Below are 8,856 nucleotides of genomic sequence, written 5' to 3' on the forward strand. Positions count from 1 at the left end.
TGCATCAGTGAAGCACAATGTTGAGTACAGAGTAGTGCAGTGAATGTGGCAATACTACCAAGTTATACAACTGGTAGTGTGTAATAGTGACTTTCTCCTAATTTAAAATTTCTCAATGCAGCATAATCTGTATCTCTTCTCCTCAGATCTATACATAAGCAATAATACAGAACATAAAAGCAAATATGTATATATAACAATATAATGAATAGGATAGTTGTTACTCCTGATATAGCGGAGATGCTGAGATGCAGAAAGGCGCAACAAAAAGACTGTCAGAAAGTTAGCTTTTGGCCAACAAAGCCTTTGTCAAAAATAGACAAAACACACACACACACACACACACACACACACACACACACACACACACACACACACACACACATACAAACACACACACACGAATGAAACTCTCACACACATGACCACAGTCTCAGCCAGTTGCAGACAGACTGTGGGCAGCAGTGCATTATGGGAGAGACAACTGGTTGAGAATAAGGAGGAGGTTGGGGCAGCAAGGGGGAGGGATAGCAGGGTAGGGGTGGGGGAGGGTAAAGTGCTGCTGGGAGTGTTCAGGGATGAGGAGGAGAGGAAGGCAGCTAGGTGCAGTCAGGAGGTTAGATGGAGGATTGGGGGGGGGGGGGGGGGGGAGGTTAGCGGAAAAGGAGAGAAGTAAAAAGACTGGGTGCATTTGTGGAATGAGGGCTGTGTAGTGCTGAATTGGGAACAGGTAAGGGGGTAGATGAGTAATGACAATGACTAATGAAGGTTGAGGCCAGGAAGGTTACGTGAACATAGGAAATACTGCAGGGAGAGTCCCCACCTGTGCAATTCAGAAAACCTGGTGTTGGTGGGAAGGATCCAGATAGCACAGGCTGTGATGCAATCACTGAAATGAAGGAGGTTGTGTTTGGCAGTGTGCTCAGCAACATGTGGACAACCAGCTTGTTGGTTGTCATACCCACATCGAATGCAGCACAGAGATTGCAGCTTAGCTTGTAGATCACATGACTTGTTTCACAGGTAGCCCTGCCCTTGATGAGATAGGTGATATTTGTGACCAGACTGGAGTAGGTGGTGGTGGGAGGATGTATGGGACGGTGTTGCATCTAGGTCTATTACAGGATATGAGCAAAGAGGCAAGGAGTTGGGAGCAGGGGTTGTGTATGGGTGGATGAGGATACTATGTATGTTTGGTGGGCAGTGAAATACCACTGTGGAATAGGTGGGAATGGTACTGGGTAGGACAGTTCTCATTTTTGGCCACAACGAGAGGTAGTCAAAACCCTGCTCCAGTCGTGGGTGGTAGTGAGTCATGAGGGGAATGCTCCTATGTGGCCAGAAAGTAGGACTTCAGGAGGTGTTGGGTGACTGGAAAGATAAGTCATGGGAGATCTGTTATTGTACAAGGTGGTGAGGGTAATTACGATCTATAAAGGCCTCTTGCTAACTACGTCTTTTCCCTCAGCTCTAGAAACATTCTTCTATGATGGGAAATCAACTAATGGATTGATAATGTAGGCAGGTTTCTTATCATATAAAAATTCAATGGATGATAACCAGTTGTGGCAAGTTGTGAACTGTTTACTAAATCTTCAAAGCAACCAATATAATCTATCTATTCCAAGTGATCTTTCCTACAGTAAGTTCTGCACAGACAGCCTATCACCTGCATATATCTCTCAGTAGGATTACAAAATGGTGAATAAACAGAAATAAGTATGTGTTCTATGTTATAATCATCAGTAAAATCCTTCCAGACTTTTGATGTAAATTGACTCCCATTTTCAGAAAGAACAGCATTGGGAATACCAATTGTGTGAAAACAGTCTTGTGTAATTTTGGTTACTGTTTTTCTACTAGTAGCTTTCTTCAAAGGATAAAGTTTAATAAATTTAGAAAAGAAGTCTACCGTGAGAAATAGATAACAGTATCCTCCTTTTGCTTTAGGCAATTTTCCAAATAGATTGACACCAACTAGTCCATCCATTTGTTAGGAATTAAACTTTGCAAATAACCTCTACATGTTAGGTTATTAACTTTGACTCTCACAAGTGGCAATACATTTCCTGGCTGTCCTAGTGATATTATGGAAGTAAACACTTCCTTGAATTTTCTGTGTGCATTTCACTGAACCACAGTGAGCAAAGCTTTCATGTGTATACTGACTATGTCTATGTAATGTTCAGGTCAACAATCTTTCCATCTGTCACTATTAAGTCTGTATCTGTGGAATAACATTCCTTTGTAAACTTGATGATATAGCTGTATTTACTAATAACCTTTCTTACCCATGTAACTTTTAACTAATTTCCAATGATCATCATGATTTTGATTTCTCCTAAATTGACTGCACATTCTTGTGATATCTTTCTCATCTTTCAATCCTTTCATACACATTTTGAAATTTCTCTCTTGATTTCCTTCTCCATGTTCATGATAAACCTGCCATCTTGCTGCCACTGGTAATCTACACAAAGCATCAGCAATAACATTCTCTTTTCCTTTAATTTACTCCACTGTGTAAAGAAACTGTGGTAAATAAGCTACCCACATGATGTTTCTCCTATGACACATTTTTCATTTCTGAATATAACATAGGGCGTTTTGATCTGAATAAACTTTAACTTAATGACCAAGTAAATAACTGCTGAATTTCTATATCCTCAAACTATTGCTAAAAGATACTTTTCTGTGATAATATAATTCTTCTCATGTTCCTGTGAAGTTCTGCTTGAGAATGCAACTGAATAATGTTCTATAACACCATTTACTACCTTTACCTGAAACAAGTAAACACCTTAGCATAAATCACTGCTCTCAGCCATTAAACAGAAGGCAAAGAAAGATCTGGTCTATGTAGAATTTCACTCTTAGTAAACTGTTCTTTTATCTCATAATTCCATTCCCCTATAGTATTCTGTTTCAATGGGTTGTTTAAGTAAGGAACATTTAAAGCTTGAGTACTGACATACTTTCTACAGAAACCGACAAGACCGAAGAAAAGTTTTAGTGCACTCATAGACTTTGGCTTAGGAAATTTTGCTATGGATTTGATTTTCTCATTATCATCCAAAATTCCCTCCTCTCTCATTCTGTGGCCATGAAAGATAAGGCATTTCACAGCAAATTTGCATTTCTCTAACTTCAAAGTCAAAGCTTCTTGTCTCCGTTTCTCTCCAGTTTTCCTTAAAATATTCATATGATCTTTCCAGGTCTTAGTAGATAATAAACCTCATCAACATAGATAAATCTGGCTAAAAGTTCCTTCCCGAGGACAAAATCCAGCCCCCTAATAAATTCAACTACAGAAACATTCAAACCAAACGGAACCATACTGAAAACACTTACCAATATATGAAAATACAGTTTTCTTCTTAGAGTCATATTTGAATTCAGTTTGATGAAAAGCAGAAGCTAAGTCAAGGTTAGTCATGCATTCTACATTGTCAAATTTATTCAGTAACTCACCTATGTTTTCTGGGCAATCAGTCTCTCTCTCTCCAAGCTCTTGTTAAAATATCTAGAATCCAGAACAAGTCTTATCTCACCATCTTATTTAGAAACTACCACCAACAGGTTATTATATGGGCTACAACTTCTTTCAACTAACCTCCACGTTTGACTTTTCTGTAACTCCCTTTCAATTGCTTTTCTATTACTGGTGGGTACCAGTACATCATAAAGCTTTATGAAAAATTAGTCATGAGGTTTCAACTTTAGTTTACATTGATTATTCTTCACTTTACCTCATCTCTCATCAAAGATATTATTATATTTCGATAAAAAATTTCTCTTTTCTCATTATCCTCTATACTGAAAGCTTCAGCTTCCCCTGTCTTTTTTGATACAAGTTAACCTTTCTCATAGTATCCTCTGTCATAAGGTTCCTCTGCCTACTGTTCCGATTCCTGTTACTGTTATGTATCATCACTATGTCTGTCTTCCCAGAAATCCATGTTTTAGGATCAATAAATGACAATTTTATCTCATCCAATTAAAACCAACTTTAGCCTTGACAATCCAGTTAATTCCCAGTATTAAACTTTAATTTAAATCCTTAATCACTAAAAATTTCTGCACAAAAAACAACATTTATCTTGAAAAACAATAGAACATGTCTGATAATAACTTTACTACTTTATACAATGGCACCTTTAATTTTGACTCCAGTTACAGGGAACTCAGGAAAGTTCTCCCCATCTTTTATTTGATCTCTAAGCTTTTTTCATGTTCCATGAAGAAGACTGCCAGCATCAATCAGGCAATTAGACCTCCAATTACCAAACATATGGTCTCCTCTGTATATCAAAATTACCAATGTTTTCATCTTCATACAACAAATCCCCTTCTATCTCTCTCCAACCCATACTCTGCTCTTTATCTACAGATTCTCCACTTTCCTAAGGCTGTAATCTCTCCAAAATTACATTGAAATCTCCTGGCTCTTCATTAGGCTCAAAATTCACCTCATCTCCCATTTTGGAAGTATGTCCTGGCAAATTCCTTTCAAAACCACATGCATTGCATTACCACTACCAACATTATCAAAATAGTCACAACTAATCTTCAAAATTTCATTGCTAATCAGTTCACTTTCTTACTGACATCAGAACAAGTGGACAGTATTTCACTAGTATTAACTGATTCAAGCAGATCATGTACTTCCCTATTCTTCACTAAATCACCACCAAGACTTACATTTGTACTTTTATCATAATTATTCATCAAACTTTTACTTTAATCTCAACATAAATCACCATATTTAATTCTTTGAAAAGCATGACATCATCATCACATTCAATATCAGAAACATCATCAACAGCATCATTACCTAAACCATCATCAATAAAATTACTATTCATAGCACAAGTATCATCATCATAGCCACTACCTACTCCTCAACTACATGATTCTCAGTCTCAGCACATGCAACCTCAGCACAAATAAGTTCACCACTCCCCTCTATATCTTCATCACTCATTTATCTCATGAGACCAAACTCATCCCAGTTATCATCACTAGTGTCTTTAACTCTCTTACAGCTACAAGATTCATCAGATAAGTTTGTGAAGATGTCACCATCAAGATCAACTTCCACCCTCTGCTTACTATTTTCTGCCTCCTTCATTTCCCTTAATATATGTTCTCAAAATTCCCTGCTATACTCTTTCATATTTATGTGATGTGAACTATTGTAATCTCTAATGTGCAATCCCCTTTGAAAATTACCCCTTCCTTTCTTAAAATTATTAGTCTAATTTTGGTATCTATTTTCTCTCATCCAAAATCAGCAGGCTCCCCATGATGTGCAGTTTAGTTTGCTGACACATTTTTCTGTTTACGACATTCCTGTTACCAAACCTTCCATCATCATCTTCTCATTGCCTACATCTTTGCTCATGAGCCCTTTCATTGTCCCTTCATCTATCATTCCAATTATTGTTTCTCCTGTCATCATATCCATGTCTGTCTTTCCAGTGGTTGTCCATCCTGTTACTGTTGCCATGATAATTGTTCTTGTTATCCCTTCTCTGTCTCCTTGATGATCATTGGACCACCCCCAATTATGATAAATTCTTGTTCCATTTACCTATCCTATTATCATTCCTTTCTCACACCATATCAAATTTATCAACATATTTTTAAAATTGTTCAATAAAGTCATCTTGTCCATATACTAAACCTCCCTCACTATATCTTTTGTGGCAAATGCCTCTGTAATGCATCTATTTGTGTTATCTTACAGATTATCTAAGCATTCAAGTATTGTAAGTTGATGTGCACAAAAATTTTTCATGTGAATGGGCTTGTGCTGCCATTTTTGTTGTTATACCATCAAAACCCTCTGTATTTTTATTTCTTAGTGTTTTGTTTATGTTTGAAACATAAAATTCATATGTAGGTAGTAGTTGTAAACTCTCAGTCACCTTATTGATGCTTACCATGCACTTTGGTACTGTTATGTTTTATTTTAGAAGTTGCATCACTATAGCTATATAGTGCTGATTGAAACTATTACATGCTTGTCGTGGATCTGTAACTTCTTTCTCCTCCCTTATGAATATAATATTTCTGTCTTAAAAGACATGTGACTCTTTTTGGTTCTTATTTACATAATTTCAGACTGTTTTAAAGACATTAGAAGTTTGTATTTCTAGTTTTTTGTATGTAATCTTTTCATCTCTTATCGTCTTAGCGCATACTTCTTTCTTGCACCTGTAAGTCTCATGAATAATCTGTTATTTATCTTCTTATAATTTTCATAAAGCAAAATTAGTTCATCTCTTACTTTTTTCATTTCTATACTGATCCATTTCATGTTTGATATACAACTAATAGTTCTGCATACTTTAGGACAAGCTACATTAATACAGTGTTTCGGTATATCACAAAACGATTCTCAGACATTTTCTACGCTGTCATCTACACATACATCATCCCATTTTTCTGCTTTTATCAAAATTTCTATGCTACTCATATTATATTATTGTTATTTTTTCTAGAGATATGTGTGATGTCAGGCTTGCTAGTTGAGCTCTAGCAGATCATGAACGTATAATTTTAATTTTCTACTCTGAACAGTTGTCTGAGTCAGACACATCAGTCAGCAGCAAATCTAAATGTTGCATGGATGAGAGGGCAAACAGATGAATATTTTAATTTATTTATTGACAAATTAGCTAATATTAGCTGAGACTTTGTATGTAGCACACAGCCTGGGAAAGATGCTGGCGAAACAGTGTTTGATAATTTCCTGAAAAAGCTTACTGAGTTATGGTACACCTGTCAACATTCACCAAAGTGACCCTAAACACAAACAGAAAAAAGTGGAATACAGATTAATTCTTTTCTTGGGAAACCAGCTGTTAAAGATTGAAAACAATTTATGACAAATAAAGTAAATTTGGAGTTGGCTTCTGTCATATTATCCACATAGTTCCAGTCAACTTCCTGAAAGGCTGCCTTGAAACTACCTTGTGTCTTTTTGAATAAAGTCATTACCATCATTTGACTGTATGTGTGTTTAATTTACTTATTTTCCTACTGAGATTTTAGCTGCCGAACCATTAATCATTTTCAAGTGCAATGGTGCAAAAGTCAGTAATAATAATAATAATAACTTTATTCAATATCAAATGATACAAGGATCATTTTTCTGAATTTGTCAGTTCGTAACAAATGAATGTACATATGTATATCTTTTTTCACAACAAAGAGTGACGTGACAAGACGGGTTTAAAAGTTATTAGCTTATAGTTGAGGCTTGATTTGAAGGCAGAGAGCATTTTAACTTAGTACTAAGATTTAGTTTAGCTTAGTTATTTAAGAAATGGCTAAACATAAAAATAAATTTTAATTTCCCCTTTTCTGTGCAATTTCATGCTTTATTGTGGTTATGCCGAGCTATTAGTCATGTTAATTGAGTATAATGGCAGTGCACCACTTTTCTGACCAAAGATTGCATTATTCCTTAACGTAGCTGTAATATGTGTGCTGTTGACTCATTTGAACACAGTAGTTTTACATGTAGAAATGAAGGATAGCCATGTCTGAATTGGTTCTCTTTGTCTTGCGATTTTTGGAGTGATGTGTAACTGAGCAGTTACTTAATACTCCAACATAACACATTGTATCAAATGGAATTGAATCACAAAACTGCTGGTTTAAAAAAATTACTTTGATTACTTATTTTATTAATAAGTCCTCAACTTTTAAGCTTCTCACGAGTATGTTTTGTGATTGTGGATGAGCCTGCAGCATGGTTTACAATGTTTCATGCCTCTGCAGAGAGGTCTTACAGCTTCACTATTGGCCAAGTATAGCAGTCAGTATAGCCACTCTGACCAAAGAATAATAACATATTTTTCACAGAATCATGATTTTCAAATTGATATTTTACATAGACTTATGAACCAACTAATGAACTTCTATTTCATACTAACTCTTAAATTCATTCAGCTCATTAATTATTGGTTGAAGACAGGAACACATAATTCAGTTTGGCAAATTGTTTACAGAAGTGTCATGAGATATTAGCTATTTCAGTTTTATTGTATAATATTCTTTTATTTTTCTGTTTAGTGTAATCATTAACAATTGTGTGTTTTATTCTTGCATGATCCGTCATTGGGAAATGGAATTCAAGTCAGCATCCACATGAGAACTGGACTTCTAATCCCAAGGGCTGTATAGCAGTAAATCTGCAGGTAAGTGTATGCACACATCTCCTTTCATGCTTGACAATTACCAAGGGCTTGAAATGGTTATATTCAGTTGTAGATTGGCGTTTCCAATTTAATAGTTGGAATTAGTTAGATAAATGATGTGCTCAGGGTGTGTTCATTGTTGGCACTGTTGAATTGTTTCCTTTGAATGAAATTCAGTGCTACATTTATGTGATTTTATTGCCACAAGAACGTTATTTTGGAGAGTAGGGATTATTCTTAGTAAGTTAAAATGCATTTTCTAGTCATTTTGTGTTCTTTGTTGTGTTATGGTCAGAAGTCAACATCAGTTTACAATGGTTCATCACGACGAAATTAACATCCAGCAGGCAGCGGAAAGAGATGAACAAGCTTGAGTAGCCAACATTTAGACCCATTCATAGAACTGCTCAATAAAATCCAAGTAATGTTAGAACAGCAACAAGAAGGTTTAAAGTGGTACATGTCAGATATCTCAAAGCAAGAATTATCACTACAAATCCAAGGAATTTAGATATCTTTACATACTGAAATTTTGGGAGTACAAACAGCACTTCATACTGAAATTCTGGGAGTTAAGACAGTTTTTTGGGGAGAAAGTGGAGAAATTCAAAGTGTATTGCACAAAGAGATCACCAATTATTGTTCT

The sequence above is a fragment of the Schistocerca cancellata genome, chromosome 9 (genome assembly GCF_023864275.1).
Source record: "Schistocerca cancellata isolate TAMUIC-IGC-003103 chromosome 9, iqSchCanc2.1, whole genome shotgun sequence".
Classification (NCBI taxonomy): Eukaryota; Metazoa; Arthropoda; class Insecta; order Orthoptera; family Acrididae; genus Schistocerca; species Schistocerca cancellata.